At 33.2% G+C, this 27,518-nt stretch overlaps 1 long non-coding RNA gene and 1 other non-coding gene across 2 annotated transcripts in view; one reads left to right on the forward strand and one right to left on the reverse strand.

The window, feature by feature from the left end:
* LOC126001557 (uncharacterized) overlaps positions 1 to 27,518 on the reverse strand; it is a 344,243-nt gene that overhangs the window by 59,412 nt on the left and 257,313 nt on the right. The window lies entirely within an intron of this gene.
* LOC126002425 (U7 small nuclear RNA) lies at positions 22,701 to 22,762 on the forward strand. Its single transcript, XR_007493133.1, has one exon. It is a non-coding gene; the product is annotated as a U7 small nuclear RNA (small nuclear RNA).

Genomic DNA, 27,518 nt, shown 5'->3' on the forward strand with positions numbered 1-27,518 from the left:
AAGATATGTATAGACATACATGTTTGTGTACCTGTATGCATACAAACATGTATAAATCTACATATATGTATGTGTACATGTCATATATATATATATATATGTTTAGGGAGAGATTGGGGGGGGTCAAACTCAGTAGTGGCCAGGTCTTACTCCTGGCACTGAGTTTAGGAATTATGCCATATTGGGCTCAGAGAACCATATAAGGCACTGAGGGTCTAACTGGTGTTGGCCTTGTGCAAACATCTGAAATTTGTACTATCTCTTTGGTATATGTGTGTGTGTAAAATATTATATATTAGGTTTTTTTTTTTTGTTTCTGGGACAAACCTAGCAGTGCTAAGGGTTGGATCATGGCTCTGCACTCAGATATTGCTCCTGGTAGACTCGGGGGACAACCTGGAATGCTGGGGATAGATCCCCTCGTTATCCTGGATCAGCTGCATGCAAGGCAAATGCCCTATCCACTGTGCTATTGCTCCAGCCATTACATATTAGATTTTTGAAGTTTACAACAGATGTCAGCAAGGTTACCTCTGATACCAAAAGATCCTCTAATCATATGCATTATAAAGTTATTGTTGGGAAGATCCCACAGAGCTCATTTTAACAATTTCACTGGCAAAGGAATCTGAAAAATATCATATGGTCTTTGCAAGCATGAAACTTGGCACAAGAAAGTTTTGTCTAACATCCCACCACTGACTTTTCTTTTTATTTTACAATTCTGTCATAACTTTATCAACATACTCAAACTGTGATTTTTAAATTAAATGGCAGCAACATTAATTAATCTCTTCAAATTTAGCAATCACCAAGTGTATGACACTAATGCATAAATTTCAAAATAAGTTTTGGCTGAAAATATTATAGTTATTATGCTTTATCACTACTGGAAGTATATTCATATCTAGAATATATGTAACAAATTAATTTAGACATTGAATGTTAGCTTTTAATAGTTTAATGAGAATAATTTTTAAAACAATAAATTAACTACAGATTCATAAAATAAATATCAGCTAACTAGTTCAAATTATATTTCACCGAACCCAGCTACAATGTCCTACAGTGGTACGAATACCCTCATACAAAAACACAGAGTATAAAAATTTAAGTACCTAATTTCTATGTCTTCAAGTTATTATTTTTTTTTTTTTTTTGGTTTTTGGGCCACACCCGGTAACGCTCAGGGGTTACTCCTGGCTATGTGCTCAGAAGTTGCTCCTGGCTTGGGGGACCATATGGGACACCGGGGGATCGAACCGCGGTCCGTCCAAGGCTAGCGCAGGCAAGGCAGGCACCTTACCTTTAGCGCCACCGCCCGGCCCCATCTTCAAGTTATTATTAGAACTTGGGATTTTTCTCCAGTAAAAACTGGTTCTCTGTTATATGATATTTCCTGTTTTGTTTTGTTTTTTAAAGAAAAGAGTAGGAACTCAGAGGCAGAGTGAAACACACTAATTAAAAGTGTTGCTGATGAGCTAGTGAAAGGTGTTTATAACTATACAAAAATTATTAGTTTATTACCAATTTAACTTTTAATACAAATTCCCATTAATATTTTCAAAATTACACATGTTCATAACTCAAAAACATTAAAATTCATGAAATTTTGTTTGGAAAATTAACGTCTTCAGTTTCCTTTATTGACTCAAAAAGAGTCAATCTTATCTTGACTTTCTATCAAAAAAGACTTAAAGATGACCTTTGTTGTCTGGTTATGCTTGTGTTCTCCTTAGCCCAGGTGCCTACCTCCCCAGGAACCAATTAAAACTAGTAAATTAACCCTGACTTGTACACTTCAGAATCAATTGGTTAACTCAACCCAAATGGAGCATTGTTTACAAGTAGTCTTAAAATCTCATTCATACATAGAAAAGTGAAAAAGAGAGGGAGAAATGAAAATAATATTCAATGTAAATGCATAGTATTTTTAAGTATTTTATTTTATAACAAATATTAATATCAGTTTTGACAACAGGGATCGGAATTCATAAAATTTTATTAAATTCCAGAAGTTTCTCTGATAATTTTTAATGGACACTATGATAGCTTTATTCAGATAAGCTATTACAAGATTTCCCATCTCAGCACAAACGTAAGGTAAGAATGTATACTAATAGCACTATCTTGCCAACAGGAATAGAAAGTCTGTGAAAAAATCCTGAAAATTGAGGAAACAGGAAAATGTATTTTAATTTAGAATTTCCAATGTCTGTAAATTAAGGATAGAATTAAAATCTCATTTGAACATTTCCCCAAGTCATTCTCTAGCTATTTCAATGGAAAAAAAATAAAGAATATAAGCATTATTGTTTTATTTAATAGGCAACAAATGATATATAAATACACATATACATAATAATATTTCATACCAGTGGTCAGTTGGGTGCAAGATCCTAATTCAAAGCTCATGCTTCAATGTTGGGGAGAGGGCATGAAGGACTGGGAACTAAAATCTTAGCCTCGCACATACTAGTCCTATATTCTTATATGAGGATGTTCATGTTCCTAGCACAACATCTTTATATACAATATTAAGGCTCTTAAATTACTCATATTTCATTTCAATTTTGAATAGGAAATGCAATTAATTTATTTATTATTGACCTGCTAATCAGAAACATGTTTGTTTTACTCTGGACCCAGGCATTCACTTAGTTGTTGATTTACATATTTATTGATCTATGAATATTTATGAGTCCATATTATGTGCCAGTGGTTATGTGTATCAACGATTCAAGAGTAAATAAGAGGGAGAATGCTCTCTGTCCTCATAATGCTTCTATGAAACAAAGAAAACATGATAATTAAAATAATTAGTACATGCATTAAATAAAATGAATGCATGGAAAACACATATAGCTCATCATGAAAATATGTAACTCCTAACCTAATTTTATGCAGTATTTTCCGCTAACAAAATCAAAGCTAGTACAAACAGAGGCCAGAGAGTGGTATCATAAGGCTGAGGCACATGCTTTGCACAGCATAGATCTAGTTAGATCTCTGGCAACATATGACTGACACCATAAGGAATAACTAAGCTAGAAATAGCCCTTGGACAGCATTAGCCCCCAAATACCAAGCTTTCCCAGTTTCACAAATACAGAACACAGTCAACTTTGATTCTGACAAATTACTTTTTTAATTTAAAAAATTAAAGGTAATTTTTAAAATTCACTGTGATGTACAAAAACACTCATAGTTAAATTTAAGACATATGATTTGACACTATTTTTAAAGAAATTTCTTAAACAACTCTAAATGATCTTAAGATGACTACTTTATTTTACTGTCAGGCTTATTATTAAAGGGATATAAGTTTTATGTCAAAATTAAGCATAATGTAGTCAAAATAAAAGATAAGTGTTATATTTATATCATCATTTTGAGGATTTTAGTTTAATTAGTTGGCTCCATATTTTTCCCTTGCAGATCCCTTACAATCTTTAAAGTTTCATATATAGAAAAGTTGGTTATTAGTATCTAAATAAATTTGCAACCCTGAAAACAAGTTCTCATGTCTCTGGTTAAATCCACAATAAATATCCTCATATATAATTTATATTTTATGATGTAATCATATTTAATTATTTGGGGGATGATTTTTTGGAATTACCACCATCCCAGAGATGTCGTTTATCAACTGTGAAATTATTATAACAACCATGAGAAACTTGTGTTATTGTATCAAGATTCCTTTCATTGTCTTTTGTATGACAAATAAACAGAACCAAACACAATGGCTGTTCAGTCTACCCCACTTAACATTCTTGACCATAGGAAACATTGAAAATAAATTCAGGTTATATGATAAATGACACTCATTTTTGAAGCAAAAACAAGTTTTTTTTGGAAGTTCTGAGGAAGGAGAGGTGAGACAAGATAGTAATACTTCTCCAAAGTAGAGTCCCAGTGCACATTCCAGCATTAAAGTGTGAAAATACTTACCTTAAGTGGGGAGTTGTGAAAGGCACATGCATGCAGACACCATCTGTATCAACTGGCAACATACTTGCACCATAAATGACATTTTTTTATTATTCTATTTGGAATGTATGTTTGAGTGCCAATCTTAGTCTATTATCAAACTGAAAACATTTCCTCTCTCAAGTTCCTTAATCATATTTCTTGGGGGTGAAGTTTTTTTTAATTTTACAAGCACAAGAACACTGGATTCATCTAACTGTTTTATATCAGTTCCACATGCACTATTTTATTATAAATTAAAACAAAGGTCTTTTTAATGCATTTCTAACATATTTAGAGCTTAGTCATGATTTATACTTTTTTATACTGTATGTTATCATTTCTTTGTTTTAGGAATCTACCCAGTGGTGCTCAGGAATTACTTTTTCTCTGTGCTCAGCTTTTAGTGAGGTTTTAGGAACCATATGTGGTACTGTGGATCAAATCTGGGTAGGTTCATATAAGCAAGCACCGTATGTGTTATCTGTCTGTCTCCAAGTATGTTACAAGTATGTTACACCACTAACAAAATATAAACTATAGCTTTTTTTCACCCTTACAGGAGCAGGATTCTGTGATGCCCTGACTCTATTAAGACATCAATTTATTTTGTTGAAATGTAAACAAGTATGCTAGCAGATGACTATTACAACACAGAGTGAAACTTCTCTGATGAGTATTTCTCTTATACATGAATAAATTGGGTTCAATTCCCCAGTACATGTGGGGAGCCTAGCTGATAAACCTAGAACATAAAGACACCTCAGTAATTCCTAATCTGGTCACCTACGTGACCAAAAGCGCCCATGCCTTGAGGACAAAGGAAATAGAAAAATAAAGTAATTCAGAGCAGCCCAATATATCCAGCCAGAAAGAAAAATATAGAGCAAACTGCCTTTGTGTTATTAAGATTATAGCTGATGTTCTATTTATACTTGTTGAGTATAATTTATAGAACTCTGTTTGAATCTTATGCCTTTTAGTAAAACGTGCTCAGGTCTACCTCTTTGCCCCTCCCTATTACCTGCCCCAGTTTATGCTAATGAATGCTTGTAACTGTGATTGGTGGAAAACTTGTAATACCTCTGACGTGTTTCAGCCCTTAAAAGCTGATCCCCCAACAATAAACTCCCCTTTTTGAACAGCATGCGTTGTCTTGAAGGCTTATCTTACTAATCTCTCTAGTTCTTCTTTACAGGTCGATTCTGCTCGAGTGAACCCACTAATAACTAGCAACCTTCTTTTCCACATCCCCGCGGGTCGGGGGTCTCCCACGGGAGGTTGCAGGTACATATGTGGTCTGATCATAGCCAGAAATGATTCCGGAGTACAATCTGAGCAATGTTAGGCATATCCCCAAAGCAAAAAAAATAAATAAATAAATAAAAGCTAACTCAACAACAGAAACAAACAAACCAAAACAATCAAAATTTCTCTAACGTTATAACCCATGTAATGAATTTTTCAGTAATACTTATTCAATCAGCATCTGTTTCTATTGTTCTAAATCATTACTAAGACCTCAATACTTTATGAAAATTTGTTCCGTGCTCTTATTCATTTAAATTACCATTTGGTATGAGGTGATTTTATTTTCTCAGAAAGTGACTGAATATTTATGTACATTCAAGACTAATACCACATTATAATTTAAGAAAAACAACATTTCTACAAAGCTTCGTTCAGCACCTAAGTATGTTGTTCGGTCAAGAACATTGTTATGAACTTTTGTTAATTCTGCTAACACATAGGTGCTTCCTTTCCCTACCTGATATCCACCCCAAACTTCCAATGTTGATGTCAATTTTGCATAGGAGTTTGGAAGAAGGAAACTAGAAGGGAATCAGTAATGCTAAATGGCATTACACACTATTATCTCCACAACTTTTTGAAATAAAAAATTTTAAAAAAGCACCAACAAAAGGTGGTTTAGTACAACTCAGCCTGTTAACATTAAAGACCTAAATTATGCATAAAACAGAATTATGTATAAAATTGTTTTATCAAATATACATATAGACTAAACAATTAATATAGTCATCATTTCAAATACATCTGCATCATAATTATATTAGGAAATAATTAAATACCCTGTCTTATTCTAAGCACTTTTACTCAATATCTCATTTATAAACATAAAATTCCAAGAGATAAAATATATTATTTAGCAGGAGGTAAGAAAATTGAAACTCTTTGAATTTAAGTGAATTCTCCAGGGTGACCCAGTTAATAATTGGCAGTCAGGATTCCAAACCAGGAATCTGATTTCAGAATGTTTGTTGTGAAGTTCTATCTCTTCCTCTTCATCTTATACTACAGAGTGGAGGGGCCATGAAGAGAGGAAGAAGTATAATCATATACTAAGAGGGACAATGAAGAGAGAAGAAAAGAAACCTAAATAAGTAACTTAGGGGGAAAAAGGCAATAAAAAGACAGAAGAAAAGTGAAGAAATACTGTACTTGGCTATTAATAAGAGGGAGCAAGATGGACTTCTGAATCCTTATTCTACAATTTTCTAATGAAGTTGTAGAGAGATGAAAACCTTTCAGTAACTTTCAGTAACTGTTCATTGCCATTTTTAATATAAAATTTACTACCCCATCAAAAAACTTATAAAAGAAAATATAAATGTATGAGTAAATCACATTCCAACTTCCTCTCCTGAAAATTGCCAATTTCTTCACTAAAAATAGGATATCAGGTGTCCCTTGAATGAACTCTGCACATTACATTAGCTTAAAATCAAAGGGGACTGTATTCTTTATCTTCTCCAAAAAAGGTTTATAGACTGTGTTAGGAATTAGAAGCACTAACTTCCAAACTCATTGAAATTCTGCTCAGATATCTATCATAATGTGAATGATAGAGAAAGTAAAGCAGCAGCAGCAAGGCAATCTGACCAAAAACAAAAACAACAAACCTATAGCCAACTGTATAGATTTAGTGCTACATGAATGTCAACTAGAAGTGGTTCTCATAACAGCATGCTTCAAAGCAAAGAAACCTGGAATGTCTTAGGCCAAGGGAATTCTCTTGCTAACTTCCCCAATACTTACTATGCCTTTGAAAAGAAAGAAGAACGAAGAAGAAGAAGAAGAAGAAGAAGAAGAAGAAGAAGAAGAAGAAGAAGAAGAAGAAGAAGAAGAAGAAGAAGAAGAAGAAGAAGGAAGAAGAAGAAGAAGAAGAAGAAGAAGAAGAAGAAGAAGAAGAAGAAGAAGAAGAAGAAGAAGAAGAAGAAGAAGAAGAAGAAGAAGAAGAAGAAAGAAGAAGAATGAAGAAGAATGAAAGAGGAGAAGGAAGAGGAGGAGAAGGAAGAGAGGAGGAGGAAGAAGAGAAGGAAGAGGAGGAGGAAGAGAAGGAAGAGGAGGAGGAAGAGGAGGAGGGGGAGGAAGAAGGAGGAAGAGTAGGAGGAAGAAGAAGGAGGAACAGAAAGAAGGAGGAGGAGGAAAATAAAGAGGAGAGGGAGGAGGGGAAGAAGGAGGAGGAGGAAGAAGGAGGAGGAGAGGAAAGAGGAGAGGGAAAAGGAGGAGGAATAAAAGGAGGAGAAAGAGGAGGAGGAGAAGGAAGAGAGGAGAAAGAAGAGAAGGAAAAAGAGGAGGAAGAGAAGAGGAGGAGGTAGAGGAAGAAAAAAAGAGGAGATGGAGGAGGAGGAGGAGGAAGAAGGAGAGGAGCAGGAAGAAGAAGAAGAGGAAGAAGAATGGAGAAGAAGAAGAAGAAGAAGAAGAAGAAGAAGAAGAAGAAGAAGAAGAAGAAGAAGAAGAAGAAGAAGAAGAAGAAGAAGAAGAAGAAGAAGAAGAAGAAGAAGAAAGAAGAGGAAGAAGAATGTAGAAGAAAAGAAGAAGAAAAAGAAGAGGAGGAGGAAGAAGAAACACAACCCTTTTTAAGTAGTTGCTGCTCTGTTTTTTTTTTACTTTTTTGTTTGTTTTGTTTTGTTTTGTTTCTTTGTTGTTGTGAGTTTTTTCTTTTTCGTAGTTGCAGGCTCTGTGGGTTTTTGTTTTGTTTTTGTTTTTTTGGGTTTTTTCTTGTTATTGCTTTGTTATTTTTGTTGTTTTGTATTTTATTACATTTTTCTTTTTTTCCCCATTCTTTCTTCTAAATTGATATTTATAACACCTAGAAGGACCCCTCCTAGTTTAGTTTTTTTCTGTCTTTCTTCTTTTCCTTTCTCTTTTACTATATTTACAACAGAACCACATTGCTTGAATCATTTTGTTCAGCCTCATAAATTGAGGGGGGATAAATGAAGGGTACCAGGTCCAGACACTCGCATGAACATTTAGTGGAAATAAAAAATGATCAGACCTGAACATCAGACACAAACCCAAAAGAATCTATATCTAATCCACAGCAACTATACAAATTGGGACCAGTTGCACTAGTATTCTGGGGGGTAAACAATGGAGATATGGGATGCATGCTGGGAACAGGGATGGAGGGAGGACAACACTGATGGTGGGAATGTCTCTGATTTATTGTCACTATGTATCTTAAATATTACTGGGAAAGATTTGTAACTCACTTGGGCCCCAATAAAAATTAAAAAATAAAAAAAGAGACAGCAGAGTATGTAGGGAAGAGGTTGAGAATTATCTGGGTATTCCACCTGATTTATTTTATATGCTTGAGTTTCTATGACATTAAAATAAAGTTGTTTTTGTTTTGTTTTGTTTTGGGTCCACACCCAGCTTCACTCAAGGGTTACTTCTGGATCAGAGCTCCAAATTTGCTCCTGGCAGGTTCCTGGGATGATATGGGATGCTGGAAATGGAACCCAGGTTGGTCCCATGTGTGCTGCATGCAAGGCAAAAGCCTTACAGATGTGCTATTGCTCCGGCCTCATAAAGATTTTTTGGGGGGGGGCCACACCCGGCGGTGCTCAGGGGTTACTCCTGGCTGTCTGCTCAGAAATAGCTCCTGGCAGGCACGGGGGACCATATGGGACACCGGGATTCGAACCAACCACCTTAGGTTCTGGATTGGCTGCTTGCAAGGCAAACACCGCTGTGCTATCTCTCCGGGCCCATAAAGATTTATTTTTAACCTCTATAACATTTAGAACAATCTTTAATGATCACTATGCACACATACAAATACTTTTGTGAGCATGCACACATACATGCAAACATATATGTTCTGATGTAGCATTTTATGTGATTCTAGCTATAAAATTACTATCTGGATTTTATTCAAGATAAATGTTTATATGCTTCTGGAAAAATCAATGAATATCTTTTAATTTTTAATAGTGTCAATTGAAAAGTTTTTTCTTATATAGTCATTTTCTTTAAAATTGGATTCAAAGACAGTAATAAAATATTGTGATGATATTGATATATATGCCATTTAGAATAAAATGAAAAATGAATTGGATTAATATAAGAAATAAAGGCTACATCAAACCAAGATTATTAGTGAAATCATTATGTAAAATAAAAGTAAGGAGTAATCCAATTGATTAGACAAACATGCAGAAGTTAAAACAAAGAGTAATAAAATTTAAGTGGTAGATTTATTTACTTTTATATAAAGTAATCTAGGCCATCTTCAGTGAGACAAGTGAACTTATGCCTCAGAGGCTTGAATTGTGGTAGTTTTACTTAAGTAATAAAAAATTTGTTTAAAATTATACAGAAATAATAAAATTTGGCAGGAAAAATAATCATACAAAATGAAAGTGAAGCTAAAGAGTTACCACGAGAGTACTATCTTAATCGTTCCATTTAGGAAATTCTTCTAAATGTTTTGCTTGTTTAATAATATATAATATTGTCTGGATTCCAAAATGTCTTTCTCATAGATTATGTACATTGAATCTATGTTTTTAACATAAAGACACGTGTGTCTGGTCACACACACTCAAAGGCAAAGTTTAATTTACTATTTTCTGTCTCATAAGTTCTTCCTATTTCTTTCTGTCCCTTGAAAGTACTCTCTTACAAACCAGAATATAGAGTTTTACTCCTGACTTCCCTCTCTTATTCTCAAGTTCCACTCACTAGTTTTGCTGATTTTCACCTCTTTTGTTGTTTTGTTTGTTTTTGGACCACACCTGGTGGTTCTCAATGCTTACTCCTGGCTCTGTGCTCAAAAATCGCTCCTGACAGACTCAGGGGACCATATGGGACGCCAGGAATTGACCTCGGGTCCCTCCTGGGTCTGCCACATGCAAGGTAAATGCCCTACTGCTGTACTATTGCTTTGGCCCTGATTTTTACCATTTAAATCAAATCTTTCTAGTCTCACATAGGCTCTTATCTCTTATCTTAGGTATTATAAACTTTAGTTGAGTTTTTTTCTCTTTCCAATAATTTCTTTATATAGCAAGAGTGATTTAAAGACACACACATAGACACACAGAGTCATTCATCCTCTCTCCCGCCTGCTAAAACTCCTTCAGTAGATCTCAAATCCATTTATCCTATTTCACTCTTTCAATCACAGAGGCTAATCCCTTTCAGTCGCCTTCTTTTAGTTTATGTCTCATTACTCCTATTTATTTTGTTTTAGCCACACCAAAATATTTGGGATTCCTCCCATCTGTCCACCCTTAGCTAATGATATGCCTGTGTTATCAATAGGTATTTTTATCCATACAATATGATCTTTTCTTTAAAAATGTCTATATCAATCTGAATAATCTTTCATAGACTAAATTATTTTCCATACTAAAGTCCAATTCCTCTCCTCTCAGAAGTCTTCATTGATGAACTTCCTTGACTATCTTCTCCTCCATGGTACTAAAACTAACAAAAAACTAGAATAATATATTTCTCTTATTTTATATATATATATTTTGGTTTTTAGTTTTTGGGCCACACCCAGCAGTGCTCAGGAGTTATTCCTGGCTCTATGCTCAGATATTGCTCCTGGCAGGCTCGGGGGACGATATAAGATGCAGGGATTTGAACCACCATCCTTCTGCATGAAAGGCAAATGTCCTACCTCCATACTATCTCTCCAGCCCCATATTTCTCTTATTTTTTATATTCTTATTAAAATAGCACTTATTGAAATTAGTCTTTTACTAAGTTCCTCTTCACACAGTGAATTTATTTTTCTTTTTCTTTTATTTTCTGAAAATTATAATAATTATTTCTAGTATTCTTGTGTAGGTTTTAGGTACGTAGGATTATAGCTTTAAATGTTTATTCTGTATTATGATCTTCCCCAAAAGTCTAGTTTCCATTCACAAACTTTTAACCAAACTTCACTACCCTCTGTGTTTTTTTCTTAAATTTTTATGCTGATATCTCTTATTAGACTGTTATGAGATCTTTGAGGGCTTAGATATGTCTTATTTGACATGCACCATGCTTCACACTACATAATATTGAATTAGAAACTAATTAATATAAACATGATACTTAATTACTATCTCTAGTGTTTTGTTAACTTTGATTATAATTAAATGAAACTTGGATACAGGTATTTATAATTGAAGCAATTTTTCATTTGAAGGAAATGGATGTCATACTGGGAGAGAAGTTCTATAATTGCTGCCTCTTGGTTTGAAACGCAATATTGAATTTGACTGCCATAATATTAAAAGGAAGAGGAAGTTTATCTTGATAATATAAAAAGGCATAGTTCTCTAAACTATATTAAATGTTTGGATAACAATATGTATAAAGAAGACATTAATATGATTCTAAAACTTTGCTGCTAATATAAAATGTGCCAAATTTAGACACTGTTTAAGGTGTAGAAAACTGACAATATAATACAATAATTGGCTTTCAGTTAACCAAACCAATAGTAGAAAAAGGTATACAAAATTGATATTTAAAGGACACCTTTAAAGTAGTTGGAGAGCAAGTGGGGTGCTTGTTTTGCATGCATCCAACTGAGTTTAAACCCCAGAATTCCATATGACCCCCAGAGTTTTTCCAAGAATTATTCCTGAGCACAGAGTTAAGAGTAAGCAATGGGCACTGTTAGATGTGGCCAAAGGGAAAAAAAAAAGACAAAACAAAATGGTGATGTGGGTATGAGAGAGTACAACTCAGATTTTTAACTCAGCACCATATATGGTCCTCTGAACCCTACCAGGAGTGATTCCCAAGAACAGAGCCAGGAGTAAGTCCTAAGCACTACTGGTGTGTCACCAAAATAGTAAAAAATGTAAGAGGACAAGGGATATAACTCAAATGGTCTAGTACATTACTGACAAGTGTGAGGTCCTGTTTTGCTCTCTGTACTACCAGACCCACAGCACCACTGGGTGTGGCTCTGATGTTCATCAAGCAGCAAGCCTTACATTGAGCTCTCACGGCACATTCCAACAGAGCATTTCCAGGGTGGATCTCTATTTAAAGAAAGGGAGGGCGACCCTTTACTCCTATATTATCAGAGAGAAAGTACTGGGATAGAGAGGGCTTGCCTTGCATATTCCAATTCAATTTCTCTAAGTAATCTCCAAGTCCATTTGCAGTGATCTTTAAGTACAGAATAAGTCTATAACACAACCAGATGTGACCCCAACTCCACAAAACCAAAGCTTGGTGAGAATATAAAGTCTCCTTGACATGTATCACTAAATTATGAACACTCTGAGCACCTTCAGAGTATTCTCACTCAGATATTTTGTTTAGAATCCTAGCAATTTCAATTCAATATACAGACACTTAAACCAACAGTTCTCACCTGGGGCCAAATGGAAATTGGTTGCAAGCATCAAGCTCCTTGAGTGTCTGCAATATGTTGATATGTGCTGTCTTAAGGGGCCTTGGAGACACTCTTTTGTGGTAATTATACATATCTGTCTTTATGCTGCACCCTGTTTTTGGCTCTAAACAGAAATTAAAGCACCTGGTCATAAATGCAAGTGTTTAAATTGGCCAAGTCATCATGTTCACGTCTTTCAAGCTACAGAACAAGGAGTTCACATTGAATCAAGTTCAAGGTCCTCAGCAGCCTGAAACTCCTTTTCTCTGTGAAGTGGGGCTTTACTGAGTCAAAATACAGGTTAGTCTGAAAATGGTTATTAAAAAGCAGCAAATTTAAAATGACTCTGGGGTAAAATATATGCTTAACTGTAGATTTCTGGACAATTGGCAGAACATATATTCCTGAGAGCCTAAGAGCTATTCCCTCAAAGACCTTTCTACATATCCCATCCTAGTAAATATTCCTTCCTAAAAAAAATGCTGCTTCACTCTAATAATTGTTGATTTCTATTTAAAAACATCCAAAGTAAAATATAATTTAACAATGTGTCAGACTGTGAACTCCTTTGCTTTGTTATCTTTTTGATATGTTGATTTAATACAGTGCTAAGAAAGTAGTTTTTCGAGCATAATTTCAAAACACTGAAAGGTGAGAAATATTAAAAACATCTTCAAAGTTAAATAATAACATCACCATAAGAATTAGTTATACTTTACAAAACTTTACTCTTTTCTGTTTTTTGAGTCATAATGTGTTATAGTAAAAATTGTCTAGCAAATTTATAAATATATAAATTAAAGTAATATCTCCAGAAAATGTAATCTATAATCTTTTCTTGTCTCCTGGGGGAAGAGGAGAGAAATAAACTTAAGAGCTATTGAAAATATTTCTACAAGAAGTTCTTTTATGGAAAGCTAAGTGAGAATTGATAGAAAGAATGATGATAGAGTTAGACACTCCCATGATAACATCTACAAGCTTTTTGCTAAAACACAATAAAAAGCAGCTTATATATTGTTACCCTCTTATTTCTCCATAATATTTGGTGAAAATGTATAACGTACTACTATAATCTTTAAGATGCTGTATGTAACACAATACTAAGAAATTCCTGCTTACTAATTTTTATAAAGATAAGCCTCAAAAGGTCATTTATTATTCTAGACACTTAAATATTTATACTAATCAAGCTTGTGCACATACACAATATACATGAGTACTGAATATATGCATGTTCTATGTGTGTTCCAGTGTATTTGTATATACACATTTTTTATACTTAACATACTGTTTTTAGCTTTTTTGAAATTTCCATATCATTGAAAAGAGAAGTTGTATCTATTTTAGACTTGTCTAAAATATTTTTCCAAAATAGTGTTTTCTCTTCAAGTGAATTGGTAAGAGTGTAAACATGACGTACATTTGGCAAGGCCCATAAAATCTGGGAATTTTATCCGTAAGTACCTGATTTTGTGCTCTAGGCACCTAAGAACATTGGTGGTAGTCATCTCAGATTTTTGTGATCATTTTTTTTCTTAATTTTTAGTTGCAGCTTCTGTGTAAATTTAGAATGATTTGTATTATGCTTGTTGTCTTTGGTGAAATACCTAGAATTGTTTCTGTTTCGATGACAAATATATGTATATATATTATTAGCTCTCATATTTCAGAGAGTATTAAAGAGGATAAAATTATGTAACTGTAATAACAGTGAGGCACCAGAAGGGAGTTATGAGGAAACAAGAATTTCAACAAATTTTTAGGAACCAAATCAAGAAAGGAGCAATAAGTACTATAATAGGATGTAGTAATTCACAGCTTGGGGGCATCTGGAAGTTATATTAAATAGGATGTAGAATATGACTCATAAAAGCAAAAATGCTCATAATTCCAAAATGCCACGTACACAAAAGTAAGAAGAGTTGCATGGGAAGCTCACAATATGTCCTATGAATGGTTAGTCTCTATGTGTCAAATAGTCAGTACTTATCCCTGAAGAAAGTAGACACCATATTTAGAGATTTCTAATTCAAATAGAAGAATATGTGAAGATATTTTACTAAAACAAATACCTTGGAGGCTGAAGAGATAGCTCAGGTAGCAGATCACATACCAAACATCTGAAAGGCCCTGAATTCTACCCTGAGCACCAAATGGATTCATAAAGTCTGATTTTGGTGAGCCCCAAGCACCACTAGACCTGAGCATTACTAGGAATATCCTTGGTGCCACCAAAAACTGTTGATCATGTTCTTTAGAGAAAAAGGGGAAACTTTATGGAAATAAGTAATTAAATAAAAATAGTGGGGACATAAAACTTTCATAAGCTCTCATGTTTTGATCCCCAAGTTAAACTTTTTATTCATAAGTTTACCCTACAAAACAAATATTAAAACAGAGTTAAATCTGTTTTTTTGTCATCTCTTTAACTTAAATGAAAATATGAAGCACCTGAAACCAAGTATAAAAATGTCTGGAAGAGGGCCCAGATCAATAGCACAGTGGATAGAGCATTTGCTTTGCACATGACTGACCCAGAGTTGATCTCTAGCATCCTATGTAGTCCCTTGAGCACTGCCAGAAATGACCCCTGAGTGTAAAGCAAGAAGTAACGATGGAGCACCACCTGGTATGGCCCCCAAAAACAAATGAAAAAGTTAGGAAAAGGAGTCTTATGTGGAGCTGGAAAATAGGCTTTATGGCTGGTCATCTTGTTTGAAAAGATTGTGTCCAGAATACACAAAGATAAAATCATTCTAAATGAATGAAAGAAGATAGAGAAGAAAGTTCATTAATGAAAGAAGCTAAGTATGTCATAAGAAACATCTAACAGTAAATATTATTTGAAATACCCTACACGAAATTATATTTTTTTAATTAGAGAATAGAGAAAAGTGATGTTGATAAATCATTAGGGAACTAATAGCTAAGAAAATTTCCCAGTTTTCAAAATGTTTCCTGGTCTGAAGATTGAAAGACTGATAGCACTGAACAGAGATTGGTTCAATAATTGAAGGTTACCCTAGAAAAATGCCAAGCGTCTATAGGAAAATGGCACAAGCTGCAAGATGAACCACTTCTGTACATACTTGAGTTCACTGCAATCATTGTTTTTCTTAAACATCCACGGAATAATCACATTCATTTTATTTTTTGCTGTCGGTCCCCCCTATTTTATTCATTCTTAAACTGTGTAACTTCAACTTATGCTGGGAGATATCTAAACTTATTTCTTCAGTTATAAATAGCAATCTCTCTACTTCAAAACTCAGTTATTGAATTGAACTATAAAACTTTCTGAATATCCAAAATAATTCTATGTTAAAAAGATGGCAAATATTGTATTATTTGGCCTTAAATTGTAATATATGCAAAGATACATTAATTAAAATAACTGAAAAAGGGAAACTCTAAAATCAACACATTATACCTATCAGAGAGATGAGAGATAAGCCTCATGTTTATGGAAAGTTCATCTATGACAACAAATTATATGCATGAAGTAAGCAAGGGAACAAGTGATTTGGAAAAACTGGGTGGCCATATGCAAAAACATGAATATAAAATTCCTATTTTATGTTATACACCAAAGTTAGTTCAAATTGGATTTAAGATATGAAGATTACAGGAAAATTCATAAAACACATTCATTAAAAATATGGGGCTGGAGAGATAGCATGGAGGTAAAGCATTTGCCTTTCATGCAGAAGGTCATCGGTTCGAATCCCGGCGTTCCATATGGTCCCTGTGCTTGCCAGGAGCAATTTCTGAGCATGGAGCCAGGAGTAACCCCTGAGCAAGGCCGGGTGAGACCCAAAAACCAAAAAAAAAAAAAAAATAGGTGGGACTCCTCAGAATATAGACCTAAGAGGTGTCTTTATTTGACTCTATTGACAAAGAAAATTAAGATAAATATAAGCAAAAGAACTATATAACACTAAAAAATTTTCCATGGAAAATTCATCTTAGTTAATAAAAAAGATACTGTGTATTAAATAGAAGAAAAATATTTGCATACTATATTGGTAAGAGCTATTATTCAAGACAATACAATGAACTCATAAAGCTCAACAAAAAAGCCAAAACTAAAAAAAATTGGGTGATGAAATTAACAGACACTTCCCTAAAGAAGACACATGGTCAGCTAATAGTCTTATGAAAATATTTACATCATTAGTTTTTATTAGGGAGATACAAATCAAAATGTAAATAAGAGAATGGAATATACAAAAGATTAGAAACAAGTAGTGTTGGCAGGAATATGATGAAAAAGAAAGCTTCATTTACTGTTGTGTTACTGATCCTACCCTAATCAATAATTGTGCCCCAACCTAGGGTGTGACCTGGTGATAGTATATTGGATAAGTCCTTACTTGGTATTCTGCTCCCACCTGGGTGGTACCTGATTCTTGTCAATAAAAGCAAGGGTCTGAGGAAGGCTGGGGTGGATTCTTCCGTCTTCTTCCACTGAATAAGGCGGATGTCTCCTGAAACCTGTCTTTGGAGCATTTCCTCGCAACTACCCTGAACCCTCAGACCCGCCGGTAGTAGAGGGTGGCAGACGCGTGGCCCGAGCTGAAGCAGAAAGGCCCCTCCATACATCCCATCACCATTCAGTCCCATCCAGGGACAACTTCATTGTCCATTCACCTGTCATTGGACATGAGCTATTTTCAGGGTTTGACTATTATGAATAGTCTTACAATGAACACAAAAGTGCAAGTGTTTTTTTCTGAATAGTTTTTGGGCCCCTGGCACTGATGCCATGAGCTGGATGGAATTTCTGGGTTATACAGAAGCTCAATTCTCATTTTCTTGAGTACATTTCTTTAAAAAAAAAAAAAAAAAAACCTGAATCAGTCAATAGTCCCACCAGCAGTGACTAAGGGTTCCTTTCCTCCACATATATGCCAGCACTAGTTGCTTTTGTTCTTAGTGGTGTGTAATCTGTTTCATTGGTGTAAGATTTTATCTCACTGTTGTTCTAATTTGCATTTCCCTGAGGTAAGTGATGAACAGCATTACTTTCATATATAATTTGATCATATGTTCATATTATCCTTTGATAGGATTGGCCATTCTATTTTTCTTATAAATCTTTAAAAGTGCTTTAAATATCTTGAATATCAACATGTTATTTGTAATATGAGTGATGAGCAAATATTTAATCCTGTCTATTGGGGTATCTTTTTATTTTGGTTGTCATTTCTTTTGTGGTACAGAAGCTTCTTAGTTTGGTTATAGTTCTACTTGTTTTAAATTTTAAACAAATTGAAATAAAAAATAACCAAAAGGAAAAAATTTAATTCTGCTTACTTAATTTGTTTGTTTTATTAGAAAATATTAAAACTTTATTTGAAAAAAGAAAAACCTCTTGTTCTTTTGCCAAATAATCTTAGAATCTAAGATTTTGGTGATGGGGGGTCTAATTATTCAAATACATTTACATTACCACAATCTACCCTTAAATATAGAATGACAATTTTTTATTATATTTGCTGAGAAAGTAATTTGCAAAATTGAAGTATTTTGAGTTGGGTAATAAGGATGATAAAAATCATAGGTATTAGTAAAATTGGTATGAAAAAATCTCTCCATACATAAGCATATAAATTACTATGTTCCTTTGATAATATAAACAATAGAAATTATAATTTAAAAAAAAACTCAGACTCACTTTTTCAGACATACTTTTTATTTATTTACTTTCATCATTACATCTACCCCATTAGATAATTACATAACATTTTTCTTAATGTTTGAACCTCTTCATCATATTACCATATTGATTTTTAGACTTAAGCGCAAGAATTGTGTTAGCCATTGCCACCATGCAATCCTCAATTATCCTTGATGGGGTGATCAAGGATAATAATTTATAGCTTGGTATTTTATGTAGCACTTTTTGTATTTCAGGCTTTGTGCTAAACACCTTTTGTATATATATATATTTTACTATTTAAGACAACTTTCAAGAAGCTTTTTACAAACATTTGACATAAATACTCAACCTCATTCTCTTTAAAAACTATAACAACAAGATGCATTATTATTGAAATATCTTTCTAATATTAAGAGATTATAAAGTCATTGTAGCATTGGGGAAAAAGAGGGGGGCTTTAGTGTTGCTGCATTCTTACCTATACTCTTTTTCCTCCTCATATTCTTTTCCCTTCTCATAATTGTTATTCTTATAGTAATCATATATGGTATGTTCTTTAATCATAGTTTCTTTGAATTGTTTACATATTATCAGTTTTCTAAAATAGGATATTATACTACTTATATAGTTCACAGGCACTATGTAAGTGTATTGATGGAGTGACTGCATACATCCTACAAACTTCTTCGATCAAAGCGAGGATTTTTTTTATTCACCACAGAAACATCACAAAAGGCCACATAATTACTCACCAGTAAAGCTGGTGAATGAAATATTGGTGAATGAAAAAGTAAATATATTAAAGATATTTGAACTAATAATACCCAAAAGAATATATTTGTTACTATAAACAAACGTTCATTTAGAATGATGTTGCAATGAAATTAAATAAACTTAAATAAATATTACTTAAATAAATATTTTAAATAAAAATAAAATTTATATTTTTAAAGTAATATGAGAGTTCATGAAAAATAATAATTTATATATAATAAATAATAAAAATATTATTTATAAATATTTGAAAAACATTTAAAAATTATAATTATGTAATTATATAATTATTGAAAAAATAGTATTTGAAAATAAAATAGAGAAACACCTGCATTTGTATTTTGTGGCATGGCACAAAATCATCCAGGGAGAGGTTTCAAAGAAATTTGTATCTGATATAATTTTATGCAGTACTCATGGCTCATATGCAGAAAACTGTTTAGAATAGAATACTTAAATAATAGTTGTACTTATCGGAAGGCAAATTTATTTCAAATAAATTTATTTCCAATAAATTTCTTTTTTCGTTTTTTGTTTGTTTATTTTGGCCACACCCGGTCATGCTCAGGGATTACTCCTGGCTATGGCTCAAAAATCTCTCCTGGATTGGGAGACCATATGAGATGCCAGAGATCGAACTGCGGTTGGTCCTAGGTCAGCAATGTGCAAGGCAAATGCCCTACCACTGCACCACTGCTCCGTCCCCTCCAATAAATTCCTTTTGTATTTTTAAAGGTTATCTATTGAATTGTCAGCTTAGTTCGTTTGATAATTTCTGATAATAAATATTAAAACTATTATACTCTTGGAAAAATTATTACGTAACATTGAAAAATTGGAAAATATTCCAATACTATAGATATTGACTCATTTCATATTTGAATTAAAACTAAAGTTGCTTCCTCCTACTTTTGAAGAAAATGAGAATAAAGAAAAGATAAATTCTTTGCTCAATATCACACAGCCATACGGAGAGGAACTATAAAACTTTACTATTCCACACTTCTATCATAATGTCACTATCAGAAACCTCTCAGAGTAGAGTATAATTTTGAATGTCACAGTTTTCCTGTACTGTTCTCACTAGAAAAATAACCCAGGTATCATTAATGACAGGCACATATACCTTAACTTTGTATTTTTCTAATTTTCTTTTCTTAATTTAACATCCTTACTATTTCCCAGTGAAGATCTCCATGCTTATTCACCTGATTATCCCTACCAACATTACACTTCATGAACATCAGGGGAGGGAATATAACATTCTAAAAACAACTGAAATGCAAGTCTTCTGAACAAACTGATATAAAGAAGTCATTTCTTTATTATTTTCCCTCTTTTTTCCTTAGATAAAATCCATTGATAATTCAATACATTTTCTCAAAGGGCTGTTTCCAAACGATTCAATTACTTTGGTATTTCTGCTCCCAATATAAATGTTGTGCTTCATCAAGGTCACACAATGAAATGCAATGTCATCTATTTGCCTGAATTTTCAAGAGCTTTAGGTGGCTATTACACAATATACCTTATATGCTGCTTTAACTGCAAAAAATAATGGGGAACACAAAGGATTTGGATTTGTTTTACTTGTTTTGTTTGTCTTATTTATTTATTTATTTATTGTTCATACCTGGTTTTGCTCAGAAATGACTCCTCATAATTACTATCATTAAGCAAAGTTAAGAGTAATTTCAAAGCATCCTGAACACTCTCCCTGTACTGTGATTTCTATATCTTCTTAGATTCTTCTCAACCGAAAAGGCTTTAGAACAGCAGATTTACAAGTTTCCTTTTCTTAAGCCTTTTACTTTGCTATTGAGATATTAGGTAAGTCAAAGAGAATCTGTCCTTAATCCTTTTATCCTTAATAGCTAGGATTTTACAAATAGAGTGCAAGCGTGCACTAATCTATTTTTTCATGTCTCAAATATATTATTTCCATGCACAGTTTATGCTATATATTACAGTGATTAAAAATATAAGTTATATGTCTTTAAATTCTTTATGAATGCATCTTAAAACATTGTATGATATTACATATAATATATTCTTGTTGATAATTCTATTTAAGTTATGGTAATTTTGTGAGTGATCTCTTGCTAACATAGTAGTTTTTACAGCCAAGTTCATTGGAACATTGTACACAGTCTACAGAAAAAATTAGAAGTGAAATGTTCAATTTGGGGTCAAGAATCATTTAATGCAACTAACCATATAATTACCAACTATTTGTCTCATTTTAAATAGTTCAGTTCCTTCGTAAAGCATAAAAATTACAGGAAAAAACCCAAAAAGTCTTAGATGAAGCAACAGTTTTTCCATTTATGTTTTCATTAGGTGAGTCATCACATTCACACTCATTATTCCATCTTGATTTATATTATTTAAGTTCCTGGTTTAACTAATTTCATTTGCTTCTATCTATGCTAATATGCAGTTTTCTCCTGAGACACAGTGAAGGGAAAATTGTTGTGCTTTTATCTACTCATGTATTCTTCTATAATCTGACAGGCAGCTCAGTACTTGATAGAGCATTTTGCTGTCACTCGATTATGTCATTATCTATCACTATCTATAAATTTTTCAGAGAAGCTACTCTGCTTTTCTCTGATTTCTTTAGTTATCACAGGAAATCAAATAATAACGGGGAAAAACATTTCAGAAACAAGAGCAGTGAAAGGATTGGTTCTCTGTCCTCTTGACATAACTAAATTCTGATCCCTTCCACCCAGTATATTACACTATGTCCAGGTTTCAACTCAAGTCTTAACTATGCGGATAAAATGCTAAGCTGCCCTTTAAAGATCCATGCAAGTCAGGGGCTTGATTTTTCCCATGGGGATGGAAGTGTTCTTAAGATTCATCTCTATGACAGACAAGGATAAAGGAAGAAGGTAAATGGGGCCAGACACAGGTCACGCATCTGACTTCATAAATATAAATGAAGACTGTAAGAGACAAGGTAGAAATCTTAGTCTCTTTTCTTGAACATTATGTAGGGAGACTCTTTAGAGTCCACTTTTTTTATTGTGGGCAAAGTGAATTACAAATTTTTCACAGTAATATTTAAGGCACATAGTGATAATGAATGAGGGGCATTACCACCACCAGTGTTGTTCTCCCTCCACACCTGTTCCCAGCATGCATCCCACTTCACACTCCTCTACCCCCATAATGCTAGTGCAACTGCCCCACCCCCATGTACAGCTTGATGTAGATTGCGTATTGTTTCTGTTGTCGTTGACTTTGGATTTCGTATTCAAGTCTGATCATTTTTTATTTTCACCAAATGGACATATGACTGTCTGGTGTTGGTACCATCCATTTTTCTCCCTCCAATTATGATGCTGATCAAGGTGATTCCAGTACTGTGGCTCTACTGGAGATATAAGAAGGGATATGGGAGGAGTTGTCTAGGTGCTACAAGTATTCCTTTGGAAGAAGAAAAGGGAAAGAAGAAAAAAGTAACAAAAACAAAACAAAAATGAAACTAGACAAAACAAAACAATAAGGGAGTAACAAAAATGTACAAAAAGGACTAAAAAAAAAAAGAGTAAACCAAAAACCAAAACCATCAGCTACGAAGAAACAAACAAACAAAAACACCCAAAAATAAAAAACAAGTGATACAGCTCTTTTAGAATTTGTCCAGCAAGCCTTCTGGTCTCAACTGGAAGCCCCCCACCCCCCCTAAAAAGCCAAAAAAAAAAAAAAGCAAAAACAAGAAAAAAATAGAGAAAAAAATTCCCTTAAAATTGTCCTTCATTTAAAAATCATATGTGAACATTTATAATTTTAACGTTATATTATATGAATATTTTCTAAATTTAGAAAAGCTGAGTTCAATAAAATATATTAAATGATTGCTTTTGTTAAATACCAAATTCCCAACATTTAAAAAAATTTAGCATCATATTGCCTACTTTATTTTGAAATTTTCTCTACTTCTTTCTTCTAAATTTTCTAGTTTCTCTTAAAGAAGTTTCTAATGAAGATTATTTTGATTCTTCATAATACCCCTTAAATACTTCTCCTTATCATCACTAAACATCAAGTCATATATTATGTTCTATCTATAATTACAGCTACACATTATTTTGTTATCTCTAATTTTTAAAAGTGCTTGGTAGGTTGTATTTATTTTTTTTATGAAGAACCAAACCATGTTGATAAGGTTAAATAAATCCAAGTTTTTGAAGGAAGTAAAATTAGTGCTGTTTTTTAGAATTACAAGAAGATGCCTATAAACTTGTACTCAGACTTTAACTTCAGATGTATAAAATGGCCTGCACTATAATCACAAAGGCTTCCATTATAGTATTAAAGATCTGTATCACAATGTTGTTTAAGGTAGTAATAAAGACAAGTTAGAGAATGCTTCAATATGATAGTTAACTGGCTTTACACTACATTTGAATATTGTGATACCAATTATGAAATGGTTAATATTATGACATAGTTAAACATATTGGTCCAAATGAAAAAACATTTTTAGAAAGTAATGTTAGAAAGAATGTTATACTTCTCTTTGCAGTTGGTGACATTAAAGTTAGATGAAAAAAGAGAAGAATATTGTATGCCATGTGCTGAGTAATGCAACGATGGAGCCAAACCCTCTATGTCATTATATATGAAGGTAGGGCTTTTAAATGGGATGCAAGGCTCACTAGCAAGTAAGGATAAATTCCTATTCCACTAGGATAAAGTACAATATTAAGCACAATTATTTTCAATGCATAAAATTATTGGAAATTTTCGGAAATAATGGGACCAGATTTGATCTAGAAAGAGACAGGGAGGATTGAAAGCATGAATTAAAGCAGTCATTGGTTAATAATAAGAAGCACTAAAATCATATTGTGAATGTGATCTACTTTGTATTTATATTTTTGTGAGATCTGGTGACAGTTATATCTAAGCAGTGGCATTTTACAATAGATATTATTCTTGCTCTTTAAGAACGTATTTATATAATATTGACTTTTAAACTTCTTTCACAAAATATGGTAATAATACAATAATACTAAGGTCTTAGGATTATTTTTGTTTTATTTGGGGACCATGCCTGTTGGTGCTAGGGGATTATTCTTGGTCTGCTCTCAGAGATAACTTCTGGCAGTTTGGGAGACCAACTGGGATACCAGTGTTTAAACCCAGTTATACCTTATGGAAGACAAGATCTCTACCTGCTATACAATTGATCCTTTTCCCAGGGACTAAGATTCTTTTCATTTTCTTTATTCTGTTTTTACAGAAAAAAATACTGTACTATTATTCTATGTCAGATATTTTTGCCTGACATTTGCAAGAAAAGCTATGACATGCTACTGGAAAAAAAAAGCACAAATTTTTACTTTTTTTCACAAATGTTTAGTTTAGTCACATATTTCTCTGCTTCTAGAAATGTATCTTATTGAAAAATAATCTTCTCAAAAACAAAAAATTATTCAAAAATACAGCCTAAGTGACATGATGCTCATAAGACTGGTAACTGAAAAAAGACACAGAAGGAATTTGACAAATTACTCTAAGGTATCTCACATAAGGAACTCATAAAAGAGAATGACATCAAATTTCTTGACACATTTGGAGCCAGTTTTAAATCAAATGATTCACCATAATATTTCCCACTCACATTTATGCTTTAGATGAAATTTATCTATTGTTACTAAAACTCTTATACAAGAGACCCTGGAAGTGTAAGATGATGGCTCAGTAGCCTTTAATAAAGTGCCATCAGCAGGGCCCAGAAAAAAGTTCCTATTGCCAAAGTGTATGAAAAAATTGAGAGAACCTACTCTGGGAAGTTTGGCTCAAGGTTTTCAGACTGGAAAATTCTCACACATGACCCGACTAAAACAACACCCCAAACCCAGTGATAAATGTTAAAAGTATTCTCAAGTGCCAACTCAGATTTAGAGTCAAAACAGAACCTTTTTCAATTCTGATAAACAAAAATACACTTCTTGCACAAAAGTATTGTTAGAATTACTAATTTATTTGTACTACTACTACTACTATTATTAAAACAGGTTCTTAAACGTTCCCTTTGATTTCTACTAGAAAATTGTATAGTTTTTAGTGAAATTAAAGAAAGAATAAAGGGAAATGCTGCCTTTTTAAAGAGACGAATAATTATGAAAAAGGGGACAGTTGTGACTCTGAATTGAGTGCCAGCTATTTTAGGAAAAGATATAGGTGTTAAATGACTCTTTGAGAAATACATTCTTAAAATCATCCTCAATCAGGTATTTTTATAGTGCCTTCCCCAGTATATACATCCTCAACTTAAGCGCACAGAGCTCAATCTAATATCCTTTGTCTGACTTTAGTAAATGACTTTGAAATGATGGTTTCCCAGAGGCATTAGTGGGTGACTGTTCAAGCTCCCTCCAAATCAAAGTCTCAGCTGTACAGCAGGTAGAGTTTAACAGTTACAGAAAAATGGGATCACCTGCTTTCTTCAGAGGGTCACAGGTTTTTGAGCTATGACCAGGCTGGCCTAATAAACAGCCTATTTCACTGGTGTCTAGCCTCTCTGGAAGTGTTCTTTGTATAAAGTAAACTAATAATAAGCTGTTACCCAACACTATTTCTGGGGAAAACCAGAGTTTGAGAACAATAGCTTTATCAAGATTATAAGCCTTTTCCTCTTATCTCTTTTTAGGATTAAGGATAGTTCTTCCCCCACCCACTGAACTCTGGACTACACTAAACTATAACAGAATCTACAGCATTACACAATGATTTTACCTACCAATACAGTCCTTGAAAGACAGTTTTCCTCTTACCTCTCTGGCATAGTTCACCTTATACTGTACATCTCTCCCTTGTTCCAAAGCATATACAGGATTAAGACATAAAGCTATATACACCTACCCATGCTCTAAACTCACTGGTTAGATCTAGTAGCATGGTCTCACCCAAAAGCAAGGGAGATAGGAAGTACATTCTCCCGTTATGGTTTTAGAGGCAGTATTTCACACATGAAAACTTTCATGTGTCATTTTCTCTCCCACCCCTCCTTTTACTTTTATTAACTCTCCAACCCATTTTTTGTTAATGTTATATACTATATATATTGATCTCTCTAGATATTCTTTTTTTCAGCTTTGCTGACACCTTACATCCTTCAGGTCAAAGACTAAATATTTTCTTCCAAAGACATTTACTATAAAAGTTCCCCTTACTACAAGGCAATCCCTTCTATTAAACTTTATCAAAACCCTCTGTTATAATTTCTTTTTTGACTTTTATGCTCACTGTAAAATTTTGTTTTTAACCTAAAAAAATCTATATCATTCTCCCCTATTTACCTGTAAATTCTCTAACATATAAAGTTTATTTTGTTTACTGTTGTGAATATAGCTGATGCTTAGATTCCAATTGTATGATATATATTTTTGAGTAAAAAAATATGCCTAGGATATTGGAGGATTAGCACCTCTAATTTTAGAAAGACATTTTCCCTCATCTCAGAGCATTGAATTGGAAAATTCTAGTTTTATATATACTTTAGAATTATATAATCCCCTACTGTGGGATTAGTGTTAACCTTGACAAGATATGTTGGGCAACAAAAACAAAACAAAAATAAAAAATGGTTAGCTTAAGGTAGAAACATGCTAAGGGAAAATTTTAATAATATAAATTTAATAATATAAAACTAAAATATTTTTATTCAAAATATATTTCCATGCAAAAAATCCCAATTTAATATTTAGGTGTAATGGTTAAAAAGATTATAAACACTATGATAACTGAGTGCTAGAGGTCCTGAAGGTCATAACCATTTTAACTTTTAAAATGGAATCATGTGTCCCAATTGGTATAGTCCTGGCTCATTATTATCTAGGTCTTGGGAAGTCAGGATCTATTATATAATTTTACTTTAACATTTTCAGGATAAATCAAATACACAAATCACTCAAATACTGAAGTACCTCTCGCAGTGTTTTCCTTAACTGGGCAATGCTGCCACCTAAAAGGAGTGCTTGAATGATGGGTTGGGGGCTAGTGAACATGAATGCAATTGGTGCACTTTTTGCTTGTCTGCTTAAGAAAAATAGATTTCTATAAGTGCACTGATATATTTTTTCTTTCTGTAAAGGGGAAGTAGGCCAACAGAGCTTTGAATTTCTGCTCTAAAACATTTTAAATATCAATCTTAATAATAAACTTGAATCCTTGTCTATTATTTATCTTCAGTAATTCTAAGGGCATGGTCTGGCCTAAATGGAGCCAAAGGTTAAACTTCACTATTTGTCAAAGACACAGTTCTGACCCCACTGACTTTTAACATTTTGGCTTGTTAGACATTTCCTCTGATGTTCATGGAAGGTTTATTCACTGCAAATTGTAAACCAAGACATTATGGCTGCTATTCTATAAAAAATGTAAATAAGCCTTAGATACAATATCTTAGAGAATGAAGAATGA

The sequence above is a fragment of the Suncus etruscus genome, chromosome 2 (genome assembly GCF_024139225.1).
Source record: "Suncus etruscus isolate mSunEtr1 chromosome 2, mSunEtr1.pri.cur, whole genome shotgun sequence".
Classification (NCBI taxonomy): domain Eukaryota; kingdom Metazoa; phylum Chordata; class Mammalia; order Eulipotyphla; family Soricidae; genus Suncus; species Suncus etruscus.